The sequence below is a fragment of the Ammospiza caudacuta genome, chromosome 29, assembly GCF_027887145.1.
Source record: "Ammospiza caudacuta isolate bAmmCau1 chromosome 29, bAmmCau1.pri, whole genome shotgun sequence".
Classification (NCBI taxonomy): Eukaryota; Metazoa; Chordata; class Aves; order Passeriformes; family Passerellidae; genus Ammospiza; species Ammospiza caudacuta.
The window spans coordinates 5,718,515-5,743,176 of record NC_080621.1 but is presented as its reverse complement, the minus strand read 5'-3'; the positions used below and the strand labels follow the sequence as shown (position 1 = coordinate 5,743,176).

The 24,662-nt window shown below is 49.7% G+C and overlaps 1 pseudogene; it reads right to left on the bottom strand.

Moving 5' to 3' along the window:
• Positions 1 to 24,662, bottom strand: part of LOC131569230 (zinc finger protein 850-like) — a 337,185-nt pseudogene that overhangs the window by 50,260 nt on the left and 262,263 nt on the right.

The window sequence follows — 24,662 nt, the reverse complement described above, 5'->3', positions numbered from 1 at the left end:
GTTCCCATGGAGGAGCTTTCTCAAGAGAGTTTGACCCACACAATCATTACAGACAGTGTTCTGAGACACGAATCCAGGGCATTCCCAAACATCCTCTGAAAAGAGCAGCAACAGTTCTACCCAGGGCACAGATGAATCCTAAAGGAAAGGACCAGCTTGTCAGCAGTGCACCAGCTGGCACAGCCAAGAGCAAGAGCTTCAACAACCAAAACTTGGCTGTCCTGAATCTAGCACAGCACCTCACCTGCCCTTGAACTCAGCAGACACACTCCAAAAGCCACCAACAGCCACTGAAATCAGCACTTGAAGCTGCACAACATTCACCAGTTGATTTCATGGTTGATGCCAATCAGTGCCCACTCTGCCTTTCGGTTCAAAATCAAGAACCAGTTAACTGTGTCCTCTATTGTATTCACAGGACTGCCCCTGGCTCTGCTCTGCACATCTCAACAAGAGACACCTGCCCCTGCTCAAGGAGAAAGCTGCTTATGCAGAAACAGCCCATGGCCATTTTGGGGGAGGGACAGAGGAGAATCAATTATTTGATGGTGAAAGGTTACCTCTTGATTTCCAAATGAAAAAAGCAGCACTTTTCCTCCAAAAACAAAGGCAGCGTCGTTGTTTCTCCACTATGGGCGCAACTGCTCACCACTTTTCTTTTGCTAAGGAATAACTTCCTTGTTCTTCTTTACCCATCTCCCTTATCTCATTGGTATCACCCAGTGCAGATTGCTTTCATTTCTTCACTGCCTTGAGCCAGTGCTGCCCAAGAGCAGCAGCCCAGCTCCAAAGCTGCAGAGCAGCCAGCATCAGCTGCTTCCACTCCATTATCCTGGCAGCACATGGCTCAGGCTGGCAGGGACAAGGCCTCACGCTGCTGTGGTGCTGAGCACTGAGCTCTGCCTCCCCTATGATCCGCCCTTCTCCCTTTGGCTGGGCCAGGATTGTCTCTTGCCACGGCACCAGCCCACGGGATGGTGCCCAAGTCCTTGGCACAGTTCCTGCTGCACAGTTCCTGACTCCCACATCAGCGCTTTGCTGGCTGTGCAAAGGAGGCACCAGAGCCCTCTGGGCACAGGAGCTGGGGGCACAGCTTGTGCCCCACAGCATGGCCATGAGAGGTGATCTGAGGCTGCTGCTGCCCATCTGGCATGGAGTATTCACACAAGGTTTTACAAACACTGCTGCTGCTGCTGCAGAATCAGCCAGGCTGGCCCATCTGCAAAGCCCTGGGGGCCTTGCTGGGTGTTCAGGTGGGACATCCCAGAGCAGCTGCTGCCCAAAGCTGATCCATCCCACTGCCTGCCATGGCCCAAGGCACAGGGAGATCCCTGCAGGGACGAGTCATTCCAGCTCCCAGCTACCACACAGGGCAGGAGGCAGCCTCACACTAAAGCAATGCCAGCAGCAGAGCAGAGATTCACACCTCAGGAAACACCTTTTTTCTCTGCTCCACCCCAAAATGAGGTAGGTGGGGGATGTCCCAGAGACAGCCACAGATGTGCCCACCCAGCTCCCAGCGTCCTTACTTGATGGTCAGGATGGCAGGCCTAGGAGATCCAGCCACACTGAACTGGAACTCCTCCTCAAAGCTCCCCAGCACGGTGGCACTGAAGGAGATCTGCACAGCCTGGCTCCCACCTGCTGCAATGATGCCCTCCTCGGGGGCAAACTTGAAACACAAGCCCAGGTTGGTGGCTGAAGGGAGACAGGTGAAGGGAGCATCAATAGCTCCTTGGTTCATCAGTTTCACCTGCAGCAGCAAGAAAGCAAAATGGAAATACGTGTGGAATCTTCCCTTCTTGTGAGTTATTGTCTAATGATGCAATGAACACCCAGAAAAGGCAGAAGATGCTTTGTGCTGCTGAATGGCAGAAGTCAAAAGATACAACAGGACAAGTTCCGCCTTTGCATTTTCATGCAGAGCAGTGGCAACTCCACAGAACTGCACTCACCCTGGGCTTATCCCATGGACACAGAACAGTGCCCCTCTGCTCAGCAGCACCAAGCACATTGAGAGCTGGCCCTGAGAGCAACGTGGGCTGATTGCAGCTGCCTAGGGAATCACCCCAGAGCTGCTGCTGCCCCAGTGAGCACAGCTCCAACAGCACCATCTGCTCATTCACCTTTTCCCAGACCATGAAAACAATACATTGAGCATGAGGCATCAGCATCAAAACGTACAGACAGCACCATCTTTTGGTGAGAAAACCCAGCATGTCTTTCCCTTCCACAGCCAAGATTTTGAAAGTGTCTGCCATGATGCAGTGCCTCATGAAGTTTTGCAAGCTTGACTCTACTGGGGAGGAGGCAAATAGGTAGAAAAACCCTTTGCTTTATTCCCAGGAACACTTTTCTCTTTCTAGAGCCAGAGATGCAGCAAGGCTGAAGTGTGGTGAGGGACTGGTCAGCAAGGGAGAGAACTCCCAGGGCTTTTCTGTGATTGCAGCAATAAGCAGAAGACACTTGGCTGGGAGCTGTTGGCAGTAGGCTGAAGCTCAAAGGCAGCCAGTTTGTTGCAGCTGCTTCTGCAGAGCCCAGTTTAAAGGTGCCTTGTGTCTGGCACTGCCACAAAAGCCTCTGAACATGCAGCTTTTGGAGCCAGTGCTGGTTTCATGTGCCAAGGGGTTGTTTTGCAGGAAGCCTGCCAGCTGATCCCTAAGGAAGGCTGCCCAAAAGCAGGGACTGGGGCTTCAGGAACAACTGACACACCTTTGTGTCCCCCCAGATTTGAGCAGTCCATCAAATATTCCCTGCTCACAGCTGCCCAGGTTGGCAGCAATTCCACAGCTGCACCAGGCTTGCTGCTGCCTCAGGAGCCATCAGGATCCATCCCAAGCCCTGCTGCTCACCTCACAGACATGGGGGGTGTTGACAAAAACGTTCCCAAGGTTCAGAGTAGGAGAGCTGAGTTCAACCAAGGGTCCTTGGCCTTCCCCTCTGAGCTGCAGGGGCAGCCTGCTCTCACAGCCTGGGGAGAGATGTCCATTGCAGTACAATCATTCCCTCTGCTCCACTGGATTTTCCAGGCTGCCTCAGTGCTAGTCCCCGACTCTGAGCTGGATGCAACCAGCTCCTGATGCTTCAGGAGAAGATATGGACCCTTCTCTTCCCTCAGGACATATCCCCTGAGGCTGACTTGCAATTTCTAACCCATTCCTTGGGCTGCTTTCCAATTTGAGCCACCAGTTTGCTGAATTTAAAACATCTCTGGTGCCTGTAGTGACAGGTCAAGGAGTAATGGGTAGAAATGGAAAGAAAGGTGATTTAAGTGAGATATTAGGGAAGAAATATTTCCTGTGAGGGTGGTGAGGCACTGGAGCAGGATCCTCAGGGAAGTTGTGGAGGTTCCAGCCCTGCAAGTGTTCCAAGCCAGGCTGGATGGGGCTTGGAGCTCCCTGCTCTAGAGGGAGGTGTCCCTGCCCATGGCAGGGGCCTTGGCACTAGATGATCTTTAAGGTCCATTCCATCCTTACCATACTGTGATTCTGTGGTTTCCTTCCCATGCACCTAGAAGAGCTTTGAAATCCATTCAGTGCAGGCACAAAGCTCCTACAGAGTTTGGCAATTCCCAAACTCCCTGGCCCAGGAGCACAGGACTTTGTTGCCCAAGTGCTCCCCTTGTGACACTCAGCACTGTGTTCTATTTCCACAGACTGAGAGCTGCAAGGTGACAACTGCCACACAGGGAGAGAAGCAGCTGCTGGCCAAGGCTGCTCCCTCTACCAACAGCCCGGGCTCAGTGGGGCTCAGCCCCCTCTGCTCTGCTGCTGTCTGGGCACTGGGAGGTGATCCAGGCTCAGGGAGCCCATTTCTAACTCAGCTCCTGCTTCCTGATGATGGATCCATGGCAAATGGAGCCATCCTGGAGGCCAGGGGCCTGCAGGGGCTGAGTGCTTGTTCACTGAAGCTGTTCTGCTCTGGAGCTCTCTGGCCTTTGAGGGAATGCTGGCAAAGCCATGGCATGAAAACCTCTCCCTGCACTGCCTGGACTGTTCTGGGATCACTCAGGCACACACAGCATTCTGAGCCCTGGCCTGGCACGGGGGACTCCCTGGGAGCTGCAGGGCCAGGGGGGGATGTGCCAGCACTGCCCTGCTGACCAGGGACCCTTCCCAGCACTTCCATGGGAGCCCAGTGGGCTCAGGCTGGCACCATGGCTTCACTGAAGGGGAGAGAGGCAGGGCAAAGGAGCTGCACATGAGATACTGCAGTAAGCCACACTTGCATACTCCAGTGCTTCCAGGGGTTTGAAGGTCACCTTGATTTCAGCTGAACAATTCGGCCTGATTTCTCCCTCCTACATCAGAAAGAGACAGCAAAACATTGCTCTGCAAACTTCACATTGCTTGTTTTCACCACCCTCCTGTAAGCCTTTGTTTAGAGCATCAGTGATGAGTGAACAACACAAGGAGCCAAGGAAACACTCCAACCCAGCCCAACACAACTCTCAATGCTCAGCTGATCAGCTCCCACTCTCCACAATATTCCTGCTGCTCTGACACAAGCTCTTGGGCACATCATGCTGCTGTCAGCTACAGTGGGATGCAACTGCCACTGTGCCCTGCTGGCTCTTGGCCTAAGATGGGCCATAGGAGTAACCAAGAAGAGAACATGATCCCCTTCCTTGGAAATAAAAATATTAGTTTAACCTGTATTGAAAGAAAGCAGAGGTTGGGATTATTCTAGGGTTTACTCCAAGATGAGAAGGGATGTTCCACTGTGCAGACACCAGGCATTCATCATCTCTCACAATGCCAGTACTCAGAATCAGGGCTCTGTTGATGGGAGCTTGTGGCAGTTTGCTTGCATCAACAGAAAAGGAAAAGGTTTTCTGTCCCTGTATGCAAGACAACTCCAAAGGCCCATTTCAACCTTCCACCCTGGTGTCCAGGCTCTGGACAGATGACAGATGACACTGGAAGGGACACTCAGAAATAGTGCAAGGCATGGTTACAGGAAGGGATTGGCATTTCTGTCATTAACCTTGGGCTGAATTTGGCCTCCTTTTGCCAGGGATCAATTGCAAGCTTCAGGTCAGTGTGTGAGCTGGCAGTGCTCCAACAGCCTCTGCTGAGCCCCACATGTGGGGGGAGCCCCTACCTACAAGAACTGCTCCCTGGGACACTGCAAGGACACGCAGGCAGTGCCTTGAGCTCGAGCCTGGCAGCAGAGCTGGGCTTTGTCAGGCTCCCAGCCCTGCCTGGAGCCTGCAGGGAACAAATGCTTTCAGCAGCAAGCCCTGCAGCCTCACCAGAAACTCCATGTCCTCCCTGCCAGCACATGGGGCCAGCTGAGGATCTGCCCAGTGACCGCAGCCGGGGAAGGGGTGGGTGTAGGGAGTAGGGTGGGAGGGAGGACGAGGAGGAGGAGGAAGAGAAGAAGGAAGAGAATGTTCTCAGCTATCACTTAGCATTGGCTCAATGAAAAAAATGTCATCAGAGAACAGCATGGGGTTGTCTTGCACCTTTGCCATCTTCTCCTGGACCATGCTGCTCAGGAGGGCACTGTGATCTCCACAAAAGCCCTTCACCTTCTCTGTTTCTTTCTCCTCTGGGAAGTTTTCCTGGGACACCTCTTTGGGCAGCCACAGCAAACACTGCCTGCAGCCCCAGGGAGAGACAAGGCCAGCAGATGGTTTCATGAGCCACAGATTTGCAGAGAGAAGTGTGAGCGCCGGAGAGCAAAGCACTTGAGGAGGAGCAGCAGCAGCAGCTCCCCAGCAAAGGCTGAGCCCAAGCCACGAGGGTCCCACAGGGATCAGAGTACAACTTGCTGTTCCCTGGCCCAGCAGGGAGTTTCACTCCACACTTGCAAGCTCAGCAGAGGTTTGCAAAGCCAGCATCCCTCCAGAGAGCCTCCTGCCTCAAAGCCTCTGCCACAGCTGAGGGAGAATCAACCAGCCATTTCTAGTGGCTTTTCCTCCCACTGAGCTGCTCGGGGGGGCACAGAAAGATCACAGAGCACCCACTGCAGCATTTCCCTGGCAAGGGGAGACAAAGCTGGCTTGCAGCTACGTGTTACCAGCATCACTCTTTGTTTCTTCCATTTTGGACCTGCCCCGTTCCCTACTCTGCCTTTCACAAGAGCATCCCAGAGCACTTCCACAGGAAATTGATGAATTCAGGCACCGAATCCCTTCGGGGACATTCAAGTTTTTATATGCAATATGCATGAAAACAGAGGCTCTGAGAGGGGAAGGAACTTTGTTGTGCAGGAGGGAGACAGCAAACTCCTGGAGAGACCTTTTCATGAGCCAGAGCTTTTTGGATCCCATCCCAGTGCATGGCACTAGAATGTCCTGAGAGGGAAAGGATCCTGCACTATCTTCTCTCACAAAAAATCCTCTTTGCTCTGAGAGCTCAAAACCTCTCTGACAGCAGCACAGGGACACACAACCAGCCCACATGGGCAAGGAGCTTTTGAAGGAACTAAAGGGAAAAAAGAGGGTGTATCACCTTTGGAAAGAGGGACTGGCAACTCAGGAAATGCTTAAGGATGTTGCCAGGTCATGTAGAAAGAAGATAAGAGAGACAAGAGCCCAGTTAGAACCTGAGGAAATCCAGTCATCCCAATCAACCTTTCCTTCCCAAAATGCCATTCCTGGTTGGAGTATAAATGAACTGGAATGCTGAGTGCTGAGCTCCTGAAGCCCAGGGACACACACCCCAGTGCTGGGCATGGTTCACTTGGCCTAAACCATTCAAAAGCACCAACATCACCTGAAGCCACATGTTAGCTCAGTCATGGGCCTGTATCTCACTGAAATGCATCTTTCAAACCAACCTCCTCTTCTCTTCATTCTCTTCTTCCTCAGTAGCAAAAGCCTTCCACTGGAAGTGGGCTGTGATGTTACTCCTGTTTTCAATGAACAGGGTTCTGTGGCTTGACATGGTGGTGAAAGTCTTGTCAAGCTCCACGGAATTTGTGCTCAGCCCAACGTTGACATCTACAGCTTCTCCCTGGAGCTTTGTGTGGATTCTTTCTTCACCAGGAACAAAGCAAAGGGGAGTCTTTGCTCAGCTCACTGGCTGATGGAAGCACAAGGAACAGAGCAAAGCACAGGGCACAGAAGAAAGTGTCCCAGTTTTGCGCTGAAGGAGCACTTCTGTGGACCACCCCATTGATCACATCCTTCAGCTCTGTGTGTACAGTGTGAGGATGTTCTGGGCACCTCCTAAAACACCTTATTTCTGAGGGTGTTTGTAGAGATTTGGCCCCAAGGGGACAGGATGGACAGGGAGATTGGTCCATGTGCTCCGGTGACCCACTCAGATCACTGGGATTTCTGCATCCAAGTCCTTCAGGTGACAGGGCTGAGGAGCCCTGCTCAGTCCTGCCTTGCCCAGGCTCTCCCCAGGCATCCCAGGAGACTCCTGTCTCTCCTGATCCCTTGGATCCCTTCTTGCTGACCAGCAAATATGCCTGGGGGCATGTGGGCAGCAAAAGGAGGTCCAGAGGAACAACTGAAGTGACAGGCCACAGCAGGAGGGGACACAGGTGAGGAAACACAACCAGCCTGGCTCTGCAATGTGACAAACCACTACAGAATGAGCACCGTGAAAATCATCTCCCTGTCCAAACCCACAGCCACATCAGTCTTTAAATATTTTATACTGTTCTGATCTGAAAAACCAAGCTGGAGCATTGCAAATCAAATAAGAAAGGGACAAAGGAAAGATTAGTGAGTACAGAGCAGTTTCTACATTAAGACTGGATGGGATCCCTCAGTCTAGAAACCAAATGGGAGACAGATGTGAGAGGTTTGCAACATCTTGAACAGCCTGGGAAATGGGGACAGGGAAAAATTTGTTTTGATTTGTCACAAAAAAGGAACTTGAGGGCCTGAAAATGTTGTTAGACAGAGACAACATCTATGTGTAAGGGCCACATAGAAAAAGGGTCTGTGGCTAGCCAGTGGAGAAGCAGCATATGGGACAGAGGTGTGCAAGAATTCCATTGCATTGCAGAGAGTCTGATGGAGACCTCACCTACAGCACTGCCCAGGAATCAAATAAAACTTCACCCAGGCATAGCCACATGGTAGTGGAGAATCAGAGTTCCTCCTTCCTCCACTCAGCAAGTCCCAGCAAAACAGCAGTCAAAAATCTTTGCCTTTCTCAAGCCCCTAAACACCAAGGAGTTCTCAGTTTGCTTTGGGGTAAAGCTGAACAGCAGAGGCAGCTCTGGAGGGAATGCAGGGGATGGACAGCAGGGAGCCATGTGCAGAACTGTCCTGTGCCCTGCAGGGCCCAGCACTCACCTGAGCTGCAGCACACGGCCAGGGAGCCGCAATGGGCACCGCTGGCCAGCGGGTGAAATGCCACTGTCACCTGCACGGTGTCACCAGCGCCCAGAGCTCCTGTGGCCGCCACCACGGAGAAAGGACTGCAACACAGAGAGAGGGGTCAGGCCTGGGGACGAGATTCAGCCTGGCCATGAGATTCCTGCTGCACTGCAGCTCCCTTGGGCAAGCAGGGAGCAAACCAAGCACAGGCAGCACAAGAGACAGAACAGACAGGATCACAAACAGCCACTGAGCCACTGCTGACAAGATCCAGCCCTCACAAGATCCTGGGGGTAAAATGACCTCAGCTCCCCATACTCTGCATCCAGCTCTCTGCAATGAGGCTCAAGGGTCCCACTGCCAGCAATCCCATCAGAGAATGGTTTGTGAAAAGCACAGAGAGGCTTCGGAGCTATTTGCATGCACAACTTGACAGTGACTGCTTCAGGAATTTCTCTTTTCCTGCTGCCTATAAACCTCATCTCAAGAGATGCAAATGGTAGGGCACTCCCTGTCCTGGGAGATTACAGCCTAGGAATCAGACAGGGAGAAGGAACTTTTCCCTGAAGACCAAGGAATAGTTCCTGTTGAATTTGCAGTGTGCTTCTTTGGTTTATTTTACCTTGAAAACATCGTGATTTAGCCTAAAAGGGGCAACTTTTATAAGCATTTCAATGAAAGCTTCTCTAAGAAAAGGAGCAATCAAAACTCTGAAAGAGTGCAAATGCAGATTAGAGCAATACATTGATATGGAAACCCAAAAGGACGATGCCATTTACAGTCTGAAGGGTCCAATCCCAGCTAAATGAAGCACCATGAGCAGGAGCACATCAAGGAGGCAGAACCGGAGGTTTCTGTGTGTTTGCCAGCAATGCAGTCTGGGACTCTGGGCTGTCATGCAGGCTGGTAACTGTTTGCTTGGCCCAGCAGAGAAACTCTGTGCAATGTGTTGGAAATAATGATGCAGATGCGTTGGTGCACTTTGGATTTAACAAGAGCAATCAGAATTTAGTCACCAGGTAAACAGCTCTTGCCTGACAAACACATGACTCTGTGCTTTGATGCTCAGGGACAGCTCAGGGGAAATGTGCTTCTGCCCAGCAGCTGCTGGGCTTTGTGCCCTTCTACAGCCCCAGTGAGGAAACAAAAGTTCCTGGCCTTGGTGCTTTGTTGCTGGTCAATCTGTCACATCAAATGTGTTCTGGGGACTTTGCTGATGAATGCATCACACACAAAAACAAAGAGAACATCTGGCAAGCTGAACTTTGTTCATGTCAGTAGTAACAGCTGATGAACTCACTTCAGGTTCTGCTCATTAAGGACCTCTTGCTGTAATTATGGGCTGACCTGTTCCCATTGCCACCGGTGAGGACATCACTGCTGGCTGATGGAGAAGCCTTGGGCCAGCAATGTTCATGTGCTGGACGTGAGACTTTGGAGGGAGGGGAGGAAAGACAAGGCCCCAGCAGCCCCAGAGCCAGATCAGTGCTCGTGCTCCTGCATCTGCCCCGGGGCTGATGCCAGCACTGCTGCAGCTCTGCTGGGGCTGGGGGGATCAGGGCCTGCTGGGGGCAAGGCACAGCATTCTGTTCTTAGTCTCTGGCCAGAAATTTCACCGCAATAGAGAAGCTGCCAGTTAGAGGAATCCCTGGCCAGGCTTCAGCACTACCTTCCATTCCATTCCATTCCATTCCCTTCCCACTCCTGCCCCAAGTTACATGCTCCTGCCTTCAGGTGGCAGGATGGGAATAACATTCCAGGGATGACTTCAGGGCTTGCCTGAGAAAGAAGATGTCTTCTTCTTTTCAAATTATCAGGAGAAGAGGATCCAGCCAAGTTCAGGACTCAGCTGTCAGGTCTGGAAAACTGAGTGCAAATCAGCCCCCACATCTCCTTCAATCCCTGGGCTGTACCCACCAGACTCCTCTGTTCCTGCTGTAGCACTCATCTCTCACACACACCTGGCTCCCCAAGACCCAAAGACACTAAACACTCTACAGCTAAACTTAACTCCTCTGAATTTCAGCCAACACCACTAAACTGTTCCCTGAGCCCACAGCTAGAAGAGCTGTGAAGGAGACATCCCTGACACTGTAAGAGCAAAAGGAAAATCACTGCCAAGAGATAGGCCTGGAAAGCTAAATTTTGGGCTTTTCTCTGTTAATTGTGAGCTGCTCCTTAAGACACTTCTCATCCTGTTAGATCCATCCTCTCAATGAATCACTACTGCACCTGACAGGCAGAAAAGATAAGGTATGGAGGGGGTTTTAAAAGGTTGTTTTCTTCTGCTTTTATAACTAGGTCCATTGACATGTTTGTTTTCTTGTATGGCATCTAAAGACAGGTCCATGTCTCCCAATGGCACCTTGCAACCCCCAGACACTGCTCTTGCTTTGAGCAGTGTGTTTGCTCAGATGATTTCCAGAGGTCCCCTCCAGGACCACTGCAAAGCCACGTGCCTGTGGCCTCCCAGAGAATGGCTCTGTTTGGCTGACAGTGCTGAGGAAGCATTTCAGAAGCTGCTTGTGCTCAGCAGGGTGCAAGCCAGCTCCCAACATGTTCCAGCAGCCTTCAGGAAATCTGGGACAGAGAAAGATCCAAGGCCACTGAAAGCAAGAGCAGATGCCTTCCATCCTGCTCACTTCCAGCCAGGCTGCAGGGCAGCAGATCCGATGCTTGGTTCCTTCTGTAGCTCTTTCCCAACTCCGCTCTCACCCAAAGGTGTTTGCACAGGGACAGATGAGCTGCCTCACCTCTGCGTGCTCAGCTGGTACCGAGCTGCCCGGGCACCGACATTGCGCACCAGCAGAGTCTGCTGGGTGCTGACCTTGACTGGACACTTGAAGAAGTCCAGCTGGGCAGGGAAGTCCAGCACAGCTCGGGCACCAATGGCCCGAATTGGCACAATGATCCTTTCCCTGGCAGTGAGGCACACCAGCTCGTGGCAATAATCCTGCAGGAAAAGAAACTGGCTCAGCACAGGACATTTAGTGCCATCCTAATGGCAGAAGAAAAACCATTTCCTATACCCCTTCAAGGGCATCAATTTACCTATTGCACCCTCAAATGAACACTAAGTTCTACTACTATGTCACATTTTAAAGGCACCAGCGCACTTTGCAAAATCTGTCTCGGTGGCATTCAGCTCTTGTGTCACTTGGCTCATACAGATAACAGCCCTAGGCCACCATCATTTTTACTCTAAACTTTAACGATGTTAAAGAATTCCTAAGCCCCTTCTAAGCAACATGGAGCTGGGGAACACAGGACATTGCTCTTTAGGCTTCTATATTCCCACTGTCTGAGAATAGGACAAAGTGTTCAACTGACTCTAAGCAGCAAAAGGAAGAGGAGAAAACAGCTGCACCCAAAGAGATCCTGCACCTCTGGCCTGGTGCAGAAACATCAGTTGGCTCACAACTCCCCTCTAACTTTGCCTGTCCAACCAAGTCAGGAGAAGAACAGTGCTAAGGGGTAGCAGGATGCTGTGGGAAAGGGCCTCTCTTTGTTTCCCTGCAAGGCTTCCTCCCTTCCATGCCATGCCCTCAACCCTTCTGTATGAACAAGCCTCCAGATCAGAACATGAACCCTCCAGATCACAGCACTGAGATCAGACTTGCCAGGGCCTCAGCACTGCTGTTCAAACCTCCCCACAAAAGCACCTTTGGCACAGAATGGGTGCCAGCTGACAGAGCAAGCACAGGGACAGGCATGAAGACAGAGCCCCAGCAGTGTCACTGCCACGGGCTCTGGGCTCACAGCTCTGCCTGCAGCTTGTACCTGCCCTACACCAGCTCCTTCAGGCAGGTGTCCAAGTGCCCTGCAGCTCAGCAACCTCCTGCTGACCAAGGGCACCCAGGGCCCAGTGTGCCTGTGCCAGGCTGGGCTCACGGGCACAGCACATCCTCTGCCCTGGCCCTGCAGCTGTGCCATGCTCTCTTGTGCTCTGGGACAGCACAGCTGCAAGGCTGCACAACAGAGGGGGTGAAAAAGCACCGGCTGTGCTCCAGCCCAGGGGCAGGCAGGGAAGCTGTTGGCAGTCCAGGAAGGAGGAAAGCTCTCTGACCTCTTTGTTCCTCTGGTGTTTTCCATCAGAATAAAACTCCTTCCACTGGACCTAGAGATGGCCCAACACCCATCAACAGCCCTCTGTCATTTTCATCCTGTTTCCCGTGCATCTTCCCTTGGCAATGCTCAGCAGTGTGCAGGGAGGGCAAGCAGAGCCTGTCAGGCCTGGCTGCAGTGCCTGCCAGCAGTGCCAAGGTGTGACTGGCTGCAGGCTGCCTGCCCATGCCTGGAGCCCAGCTCACAGCATGCAATGGGCTGGAGCCAGAGTGCAGGGAAAACAATGGCTGTGGAGATCATTGTGTGCTTTGGCTCCTCCAGCCTCACCTTGTTCTCGTCGAAGCTGAAGCGGATGCGCACAGGGGCAGAGGCGCCTGCTGGCACCATGTGGTACACATCCCTGGGGCACGCCAGCTGGAAGTAAGGGAAGCTCTCCATGCACACCTTCACCAGCCAAGGCATCTGCAGCAGAGACAGGAAATGATGATTTTGCCACTTGTGGAAACAGGACCAGAGGAGACCTGTCCATGCCCTGCTAACATCCCTTCCCTGCCCCTTTTCCAAAGCACTTTCAGCTGAGCAGGCACAGGCACATCATTCACAAGGCTGAACTTGAACACCTTTTCTCTGCCTCCAGCATTTTGGCCAGGGGCAGTAGGGCAGTGCCTGCTGGGAAGGAAGGGCCGAGCAGATCAGCACCAGCAGGATGGAGACACAGCACCTGAACCAAGTCACCTGCATATTCAACAAGGCCAAAAAACCTGCTGGCTTCTGCCTGCACACAGCCATGAAGTTGTCATGTTCCAGAGGGGGAATGTGCTACCTAAGAGCAAACCAGCACATTGTCCAGGGGGAAGGAAGAAATTCCCTTCTAGCAGATCAGGTTTGGGTAGGGATGTTGTGGAGATACAGTCAGGCAGGCAGAGCAGCAAGACAGGAGACCAAACACTGTGGCCTTACTGGGAATAAAAGCAAACCTGAAAAGCAAAAGAAGGAAGGAACACAGCAAGACAATCCCTAAAACAAGGAGATGGGAAAGAGAATTTAAATGGGCAGTAAAGCAGCAAGGAAGAATCATAAAACCCTGAGAGCAACCAGCTTGCCAAAAGGGACAGAAACACAGACAGGTGGTGTCTATTGACCGTGGGGCTTCAGAGGCATTTTCTGCCTGGAGAAACAGGACCAGCACTGACTGACAGTGTGGTTCCAGTACGAAAAGCCAATCTTGGCTCTCCAGGGCTTCCTGCTGCCTGTGCAGGCAAGCTGGGCTGCTGGGCATTCCTGCCTGCAGCCAGCAGGCCAGGTTCGGCCCTCTGGGGTACACAGACACAGCACACATGCATTTTCTAGCACACTGATATCATCAACCCCTGAGCACCAAAATGCTCTCCAAAAGTCTAAACCAGATGATTTGGACTCTCTCCTGTCTCCTCCCACCAGCCCACTCTTGGCAGAAGCCTCATTTGAGAAAATGTTTCCCTGACTGAAATTCAAATGGTCTCAAGTTTTCCTCTTTACAGTGGAACACAACTGCTGACATTTTTCAACTTTTTCCCTCTCAGCTCTCTTGGGAAACTGCAAAGCAATCCCAATTTCTTCAAGTGAAGGTGGAAACCTCCAGGAGCATATGGCTTTGGATGTGCTGCTCCAAAGGGAAAGCAGAGCACTGTGTTGCTTTTGGAAAAGCTGAGCAGAACTGGATGAAGCTGAGCAGGAGCCTCAAGTGGCACCTGAAGGCCTCTCACTGCTTCTGCTCCATCACTCTGATTGCAGGGCTCTTGCAGAACACGGCTCCTGCAGGGCCAATGCCATTAATGAGAAGTGATTCCAGCATAAAGTGCAGAAGGCTCAGCCCCTGAGCTTTGCCTGTGAGCTGCACAAAGGGAGCCAAACTGGCTGAGAGAGGCAGAGATTCCTACCAGGAGCCAAGATTAACCAAGGACACACAGGGTGTGCTATAGACCCAAGGCAAAGCATGAGAGCAGGTAAGAACTGTACAGCCCTCAACATTCCTGTCAATCCAGGCTTTCAAAAGAAGGAAACTCCTTTGGGATAGACACCATCAACGCCTGGCCAAAATCTGGGGACAGTTCCCAGCACAGGAAGATTTCCACCGTCTTGCAGAACAAGGTGCTGAGACATTTTCTTCTGCATGTGCTGCAGCAGATAACTTGCTTTGCTGTACACTGGGGGAATGACAGCACTCTCCTCTTCCAGCACAGCGTTAAAGCTCTGGGTGCCAGCACTTACCTTGTCCTTATTCATGGGAGACAGCACCATTTCTGAGACCTCCCGAGCAACAAAGTTCTGAAATACCAGCTCTGGTGGGGAAACCCCAAACCAGCTCTGTTTCGGGGCAGCTGACGGCAGCTGGAGGGGAGAGAGAGCAGGGAGAGCTTCAGCTGCTGTGAGGAAGGTTCATGCAGGAGAATCTTCCACTGATCCCCAGTGAAGTACAGACTCTGGGGGAGCACGTCGGCCCAGCCCACACTGGGCAAACAGTGGCTCACCCAGCTCTGCTCTGAGCTGATCCACAGCTGCTGGGCCACACAGAGCAGGCTCAAGCCAAGCTGCTCTTTTGGCATGGATTTCTCCAGATTTCTTTCTCCACAATGCCAGGCAGCACTTTCCTAAAACACAACCCTGTGCCCATGCGGTCACAGAGCTCTGGGGCACTGACTGAGCACTCATGGAGTAAGTAAAACCCATGAATTTACATTAGACTCCATGGGAAAGGATTTGGGATGTCTTTTACTCTGATACAAGGAAACCGAGGCCCACACAACTGCAAATATCTTTTTTGCTCTAGAACTTAGACATCAGTAAGAAGAGCACAGGACCAGAGGAGGTGTGAGAGATGAGGTGACATTTGGCTGAAGCCAAAAGGTTATTAAACAAAAGAATGGAATTTGTTGGTTCTGTGTGTTATTTGTGGTTTGCATTTGTTCAGGTTGGTTTGTTGAGTGTCACAGTGAGAGGGACAGGGTTGAAGACCTGACCAAAAGGAAGGAGGACGAGAGGGGAGGGCACAGAAAAGTTGGTGCTCAGTAGAGAATGGAAGCTCCTGAGTACCCATCCAATGGCAAAGGTCACGGGGAACGCCCCAGCCGGGTAGGAAGGGGATACAAAGATTGCCATTTTCTCAGAGGGTGTGTGTGTGTGCTTGGCTCTCAGGAAGGGAGACATCCCCAACTCAGCTGAATCATTACTAAGAAACACTTTTCTTTTGCTTTGATGATTTTGTTCCTTTTCATTGTACTTAAAAGTTAGTGCCCTTCAAACAGAGGAAAAGGCAAAAATAAAAAGAAAAATGAGCTGAAAATAAAAAGACAAGTGAGGTGAATGCTGAATGACGATAAGGTTCAGTTATTTTCTCAGCAACTTGGGTAAAAGTAGAGTTGGTATCTCCTTTTTCCATGAGCTTTAAATGGGTGCTTTCTTGTCATTACTGCGATCTTATTTAATGCCATTGTAGAGGCACGTCTGGAATGACACAACAACAGCAAATGCTTCTGGAGCAGAGACATTGCTTGGAGAAACTCTGCTCTGCTTTGTCTGCCTTCTCCAGCCACACGGCTGTCGCTGCAGAGACACAAGCAGGTCTCCTCTGTGACTTCACAGCAGACACATTCCGCTGAAGGGAATGGCTGCAGCACACTGTCCCTTAGCTGTGCCCTTCCCTGAGGTGCTCCCAAGGCTCGTCTCCAGGACAATCCTTTACCTGGATTGTGTTCCATGTCTCTTGCAGCCAATTTCCTACTCAACAGCCCACCTCAGTCACCTACCCGTTTGGACTGTGCTTTATACTGAGATAGTCCTGCCAGAAAAGCAGCTTTAAACACACCCCTGAGTAGGCACTGATCCAGACAAAGCACATCCACTCCCCTCTGCCCAGGGCCAGTCCCCTGTACATCTGGCAGCCTGCAAAATCTAACACCCCATCAGGGTCCAACACATTGTTCCAGCCCAAAGCAGTAATGCAATTTGTTTTGTTCAATCTGAAGCAATTCCTGCAGATCCTTGGCCTTCAAAGGCCAACACTGCCACTCTGCAGGGAATCCTGTGACCCCGAGCATTTGATGGTGACCACACCAAAGCAAGAGGTGGCTCCTTCAGCAGGAGAATGGCAAAGGGCAATGTTGTGCCTTTGTGTCCCCAGCCTTCCTCCCACTGTTTTAGCAATGGCAGCTACACTCCAGCACACCCCAGCAGCTTCAGCAGAGGGTATTTGTGTCGGCTTAGTGCAGATCAGGACTCCCAGCCCACCACTCCCAGCACTTTGCAGTGACAGCAGGACCTGGACACTGAGGTATTTTGCTGGAGGCAAGCCTGTCACAAACACACACCCTCTTCAAACTTCATGTGAAACAGAAAGAAAAAGAGCAGGAAAAGGCTACCTTTGGGCAAGTCTCACTCCTGAAATGGGTCAATTCTGGGCAGAATACTCCCCCCAGTGCTGGCCTCATTCTTCCTGCTGAGAAACTTCTCTCTCTGGAACTTAGAGGGAAGCAGCTGAAAGGCAAAAGTAAACCAGCTAGAGCCTCGGAGATGTGCTTGAACAGAAAGGCTTTTCTTGAACAAGTGGCACTGGTGAATAACTTGTGATCACAGCCACTAGGACAGTCCTGGAAGCCCTGGGAGTTTCCTGCTGAAATACTTAGCATCAGTCAATTAATTATATAGAGTGGAACACACATACTCCAGCCATATGGCTCTGTCCCACTGGCTTCTCCGTGATTGGATGGGACATGGTTGGGGATTTCTGCTCTTTGGGCATTTGTTTCCTCTCACGTTTCATTGGATTGAGGCAGTGACCTTTCCAGAGAATGGGGAGGAGCTCTCAGAACTGCCTGAACTCCATCCCTGCACAATGCTCAGAACTCACAGCAAGGAGATATTGCTGCTGGATGAGTCCAAGAGATGCAAGAAAGGAACACTGTACTAAGAGTGAGGTGCACAGGAATGTGTCTAGGTTTTAGTTCTCCCTGTTAATTGTTCTTTCTGTCTGGGCTGACAGAGTCCTCCACAGAAGAAAACAGAGGCATCTCCTTGACAGACCCTCAGCAGTGGGGCATCTTTAGCCAAGGGAGCTGCAGAGAGCAAGGGACCTTTGTGGCCCTGGCTCCAGCGCTGCCTGCAGGCCTGCATCTGTGCCCACACAGGAGCTGGGAGAGAGCAGCTGCTTTGGGAGCTCTTCCAGCTGGGACCAGCCGTGGCTCTCAAGGCTTTGGGCAGAGTTTGAGCTTCCCCCCCCCACATGCCCAGGTGCCCAAGGGCAGGATGGTCAGAGCAGCACAGGTGAGTGGTGCCCAGCCTGACAGAAGGAATTCCTGTGGCAAAGGGAAAGGGACAGAACACATGCTCAGGGCTTCAGCTGTACATTGATTTCACTTGGCTCTGCTGGCACAGCCAGGCAGGACACAGCTGAAGCATCCCACATTGTTCCCTATTGCACCAGGACAGCCCCAGCAACAGCAGCATGGCACAAAGGGCTGGGGAGGGGCTCTGCAGCTTCACAACACTGCTGGACAACAGGGGCAGGGAGAGCAGGGACACCAGGGAAGTGCCAGCCTTAACACAGCCCCAGTGGGTATTCACAGTATTAGGCTTCAGTCCTTCCCTGGACAAAAGATGAGGTGTGTTGACGGAAGGAGACCCGGACATCAATTAGATCATCACATGCCCAATTTTATTGATCAGTACAGCAGGTTAAATACAGTTCATAATGAGCTTCATACATATTGCAAAAGTTGACCTCAGGATTGGTTAGTTACATATCAGTAACTACGCCTACTTCTGCATTCTTATGGTTATACTTATGATACTTTCTACATATTCTCAGGAAGAATCTCTCTTCCCTATCCTCATGTTGCGGCAAGGGCATTCTGTCCTTGCCTGTCATTGGTCACCGACTGCTGACTTCTCCTTTCAGCTTACTGACTGCTGACTTCCCTCTCTCAGCTTAACCAGTGGCATTATGTCAGCATGGCCTTTCTCAGCTAACCACCTATTAATGATACTCTCCACATTTCCCCCGTTTTCTTCTTGAGCAAGGAGATTAGTTTGCCAGGTTTTTGCTATTGTATGGCTGACCATGTTTTGAATACAATTAAAAATACAAGGCAAAATAAGCAAAAACAGTAAAATTACACCCAGCAGTCCTATAGCATAGATCACAAGTTCCTCAACCATGGCCCAAGTCCTAAGCTTTTAAGCCATTCATCAATTCCTAAACCTTCTTCTTCCTTGAGACTGTGAAGTCCCTGTTGCAATTCTTTTATCTTAGTGTGAATGGACACCGAATGATCAGACAGATTCATGCAACACATTCCTTCAAACTCTTCACATCCATGCCCTTGTGCTAAGAGCAAAAAGTCTACAGCAGCTCTATTTTGCAAAACAGCATGGTTAACACTCTGCACATCTGCGGTTAGCATGTTTAAAATTTGTGATGTCTTGTTCAGCTCATCCTTTGCCCAGCATCCTAATTGTTTTGCTAAATTCATAGCTTTATTGGCAGATCCTCCTGGCAAGATAGTTGAAACCATTACTTGTTTGAATGTACCCCAAAACTGTGGATCTCCTATCTGGCTGCAGTCTAAGTCATGTATGCTACGTCTTTTCCTGTTTGAACTTTGACTCAGCTGCATTAGCAAGGACACATTAGGGTGAAACAATGACAATTTTCCCAAATAACAGGGTCCACCCTGTGGTTTAGCTGGTATACCATTCCACGCCCTATCTCCACAAATCAAAAATATTCCTGTGGGTAATTTCATTGGTGCCGTGATATTTGTGCCGTTACATTGACTGTAATGCTGCGGAGAGAATTTACTCAAATTCAGGGATGAATCTAGGGTGGCCCATGTTTCTTTAGGTTGGTTTAAATTCTGAGCATCCGAAAATTTGAAGCTAAACCATCCGCCAGCTGTAGTGTTAGACATACTGGCGTTTGTACTTCCAAAAAGATCCAATTCCTCAGGAGGAGAGTGCAAAGAGGTGTTAAGTGATTGGATTAATAAGCATTGATGATAGCCATCACTCTGACTTGCAGTATACCCTTGTTGTACTGGCAATGTGATGTTTGACATGTTAGACGTACATAAGGTTTGATTGTTTATCAAACTGCAAAATTCTCCAGGAGACTGAAGCCCCAAAGCAGATAGCCTCCAAGAAATAATGAGTTAAAACATAGAATGTGAGGCATTTAAAAGAAGGCATAGTATTAGGAAACACATAGAGCAATTAATCAGCTAAAGCATGGAACACAATGACAGGAAAGAGATAGGGATAGGGGGAACTGATGGGCTAAGCATGTTCAGAGCCAACAATGTCAAACCGACCCTAAGAACTCTGCCAAGCCATGGAGACCAAGCCAAGTACACCGGGAATTGACCAAATTAGGAAAGAGGTTCAAAAGTTTAAAGAGGAAGACTCATCAGGAGACCCCAGCCCATGATGAAGGCAACCGGAACGACCACCAAGATGATCCTCAAAAGAAATGCCCACGCCCACACTCCGCCTACGCCATGCCTCATATGAATATTCATGCAAAAGATATGATTACGTATATGATCTGATGTAATCCTATATTCAAAACTGTATAAAAGAGCTTGCTTTTGTTACGGGAAACTTAGAAATCCATTTTGTGATTTCTCCGACGCGTCGCAATAAAATACCTCCTGCTTATTAGACTTAAGCTGAGTCTCTTAGGCAGTTATTCTCGCCTTTTGGGGCAAAATTTGGCATCATTTCTGGCGACCCAGATGGGACCAGACAGGAGATCCAGGCTCTAAGAGTTCCTCCCGGGCCGAGTCTGGGGTCGGGATTCTCTGGGCGCCCCTGACGAATTTTTGTCAGAAGAGACCCCCCCGGACCAGTGCTTTCGGAGGACGAAGGGCTCCCTGCATCTCCTGCTCCAATTAAGAGGTATTTTAAATTGTTTATTGGTTTTGGGATAAAGCGCTTTGTTGGGAAACGGGGGTCAGACGTGACCGCCCGAAGGGAAAGCTGGGGGACGCCCCAGTAAAGAAACCCGCATTGGTTTGCTAGGATTAAATTCCCAGCATTGGTTTGCTAGGAGTAACTTCCCAGCATTGGTTTGCTGGGGTTAACCCGGCATTGGTTTGGTGAAAAGAAAAAAAAAAAAAAAAAAAAAAAAAGAAGGAAAAAGAAAGAAAAAGAAAAAAAAAAAAAGGAAAGAAGAAAAAAAAAAGCGAGGAAAAACGCAGGTTAAAGTCCTGCTGAAAGGATTACTTGTTTGTCTTGGTATCTTTGGTTCGTTTATACTGTATGCGAAACTGTCTTAATATTGTGTTTGATGTTGTAATACTGGGAATTAAGGGTTAAGAACTGAGACTGTTATCTGAGAGGTCTGTCAGCCGGTGATCTTTTGTGTTTGCTCTAAGTGTCTGTTGCAAAATCTTACAGGAAACAGCTTGCCGCTCTCTCTGTGTTTGTTCTATGTGTCTGTTACAAAATTTTACAGGAAACATCTTGCCGCTCTCTCTGTAATCTTTTAGAAGAGAATAAGTTGATAGATATCCGGAAGAAAATTGTGACCCCCTGCAATTATTATACTGTCTACGGTTGCGATTGCATGAATCTGGCAAACCGGTGTCTCACAGTCTGTAAGCGACCTCTCGTGACCGAACCTGGTAAAACAGTCTGTTCTGATATAGACCATAAGGTAGGAATTATTTTATAAAGGTGTGTGGGTATGGCTGAGAGTGAATGAGACGCAGCATCGCTGCGACGCGGGAGGCCAGGACAAAGCGACTGAAAATTGTGTGTGTGAGGCGTTAAGCCGACACAGGGAATAACTATGGGAGGTCAACTGAGTAAGGACGTAAATATGAAAACGCCCTTGGGATGTATCTTAAAGCACTGGAAGGACTTGGGAGGGATTCCAGGGGGAAACATAAGTAAAAAGACACTCCTTAAATATTGTACACAGTGGTGGCCGTTGTATAAGTTAGATGACAATGAGAAATGGCCACCGGAGGGAACGACTAATTATAACACTATTCTACAATTAATGCTCTTCCTTCGTCAACTTAATAAATGGGACGAAGTGATGTATGCTGACATGTTCTTTACCCTAAGAAATAAACCAGAGTGGCAAAGGGAGTGCAGGGTAAACGTAGCACCTCAGGACCCCCTGGTACTCGCCCTGGAAAAGGATAAGAAAGGTTCGAAGCCTAAAGAGCGTTGCTGTGATGCATGTAGTATTGGGCAACAATGTCTTAAATTAACAAGGAGGGATAGCGGAAAAGAGAGCGAAATAAGCCTGTGGGAATACCATCCATTCGCCCCAGGACGGGAAGGGCCTCTTCCCAGACCAAAAGAGGAACAAGGGGATCCTAGCCCATTAAGAGAACTAGAACGATGGTGGAAATCCAGGTTTGGGCACAGCCCTCAGAAACTAGACAACAGTTGGGGGGAGGATAGCCCATTAAAATCGGGGATTGACAGAAGGGAAAGCAGCCCGCAGGGATCGGATAGTCCACAGGGGTCGAGAAGCTATAGGGACGCTGACAGCCCACCCAGATTAGAAGCCGAGAAAGAAGAAGGCAGTCCACATGGAACAGAGAGCCGAGGGGAGACACGCAGCCTGCCCGAACTAAGCCCATGTGGGGACAGTAGCACACCTAGGAATGGGAGTTCAAGGAGACCAGGTCCCTATAGAATAGAAACCAGCACACCGAGGACCGGAAACAAAAGCAACTCACTGGGAAGCGACGTCTCTAAGTTGAAATATAGTGAGAAGAATGACAGCGAAACACACGAAAGGGAGGCAGAGAGCAGCTCACAGAAGCTGAATATAGTAATTCAGATAGAGGATAAAAGAGATGGAAGAGGAACAGAGGATGAAGAGGACAGTAGCCCGGAACAAAATAGGCGCCGGCAGATGCGGGAAGAAAGGCGACAGATACAGAGCGAGAGGCAGTTGGACTGTGTAAACCATGCTAGGGGAGTAGTAGGAAAAGAGTTAACTGAAATAGAAGGGGAAGATGAAGAACAGGGAAAGGGAAAGAGAAAAGAGAAAAGAGAAAAGAAAGAATAGAGAAGACATTGAGACACAGGAAGAAGATCCCGGAGAGGGGACTAGCCACTTGTATTATACCAGATCTGCAGCATGGAGGGAAGCACACCAAAGAGAGGAAGGGAACCATACGATAGCTCCTCTCCGACAACTTATGCCAATGGTAGGGGAAAGGACTAGAATAAAGGTGCCATTCTCCACGAGTGACCTAAACAATTGGAGGGATGAGGCAAGGAACTTCAGGAAGAATCCAGAGGGAGTAGCGAAGAGGTTTGAATTAATGGCAAGGAATTTAGATATTGATTGGGAAGATATAGAGGTAATGCTGTCAGAACTGACAGACACAGAAAGGGAACTCGTATTGGAGACAGGAAAACGACATGCTCAAGTATTGTCAGGGAGACTAGAAGATAATTTCCCCAGCAGTAAACCAGAATGGGACCCGGGCAACGAAGAGCACTATCGGTGACTGGTGCAGTATAGAAAACTGATAGCGATGGGCTTGCGTAATGCGATCCCTAAGGCTATCAATTGGTCAATGTTATATGACATCAGGCAGGGAAAGGATGAGACCCCATCAGAGTTTTTGGATAGACTTAGGGCAGCCATGAGACAATACACACCCCTGGACCCAGCGACGGAAGAAGGGAAACAACACCTGTTAGGATTAATGATGGGACAAAGTAACCCAGACATCAGGAAGAAATTACAAAAGCTTGAACATCCAGAAAATAAAAACCTGGAGACATTGCTGAATGAGGCATGGAAGGTATATAATAATAGAGAAGTTGAGGAGAAGAAAAAGGAAGACAGGAGGATAGCTCGAGTAGTGGCTGTGGCAGTGGCAGCTCAGAAGACAGACTACTCGGAACCTGGAACTAGGGGAAGAGGTAGAGGTAACCCAGTAGGAGGGAGAGGGACACTCCAACCCCACCCAGCTAGAGTAGGGCCAGATCAATGCACATACTGCCTACAGACGGGACACTGGAAACAAGAATGCCCCCAGTTAAAGAAAAGGCTGGTGGCTACTACTACTACCACACATCAGGAAAGTGAATGAGGGGGACCGGTGGGCCGTACCCTAGCAGACCCACTGGTTAAAATGGAGCTAGGGGAAGGTAAAAAGGAATTGGACTTTTTGATTGATACGGGAGCAACTTTTTCGGTCTTAAATCAAGAATTGGTACCTAAAAGTGATGAATTTGTACAGGTTGTGGGAGCAACAGGCCAACCAGAAAAGGCTTACTTTTTGAAACCCATTAAATACAAAATTGGGAAACAAATGGGAATTCATCAGTTTTTATATTTACCAAATTCACCAAAACCCTTATTGGGAAGAGACCTATTGGAGAACTTGGGAGCCATAATAAAATTCAACAAAGACAAATGGGAATTTCAAGTAAATGAGGAACGACTGATCACGGCTCTAAGCTTAACAATCAGTTGTGTGGAACCTAAACCTGAGAATCACAATTTCGAGCGAATCCTGAGCGAGGCATACCCATTAGTATGGGCTACTGACATACCTGGAAAATCAAAACAAGCAGCACCGATTGTTGTTGAGCTTAAAATCGGGGCAAGACCGGTGGTAAGAAAACAATACCCTTTGAGGATAGAAGACAGGAAGGGAATTGAGCCCATAATCAAAAGGTTTCTGGAACTGGGGTTATTGGTAGAATGTGAATCGGATTTTAATACACCAATCCTGCCAGTAAAAAAACCTAATGGAGCCTATAGACTAGTTCAGGATCTGAGAGCAGTAAACGAAATAACCAAAACATTACATCCGTTAGTTGCTAATCCATACATGCTTTTAACTAGACTGAGGGATAATTTGGCCTGGTTCACCGTATTAGATCTAAAGGACGCATTCTTCTGCCTTCCCTTGGCTCCCGAGAGTCAAAAGATATTTGCCTTTGAGTGGGAATCTGTAGATAAAGGAAGAAAGACCCAACTTACCTGGACGGTATTGCCCCAAGGATGGGCCAATTCTCCCACGATTTTTGGGAATCAGTTAGCCAAAGAATTAGAACAGTGGGAAAGGCCGCTGGGAGATGGCACCCTTCTGCAGTACGTAGACAACCTCCTAATTGCAACAGTGACAGAGGAAGAATGCATTGAATGGACTATTTCCTTGTTAAATTTCTTGGGTTTAAATGGATATTGAGTCTCTCAACAGAAAGCACAGCTGGTGCGAAAAGAAGTAGTGTACCTGGGATACAAAGTCTCCAGAGGACAGCGATCCCTGGGAGCAGCTAGAAAAGA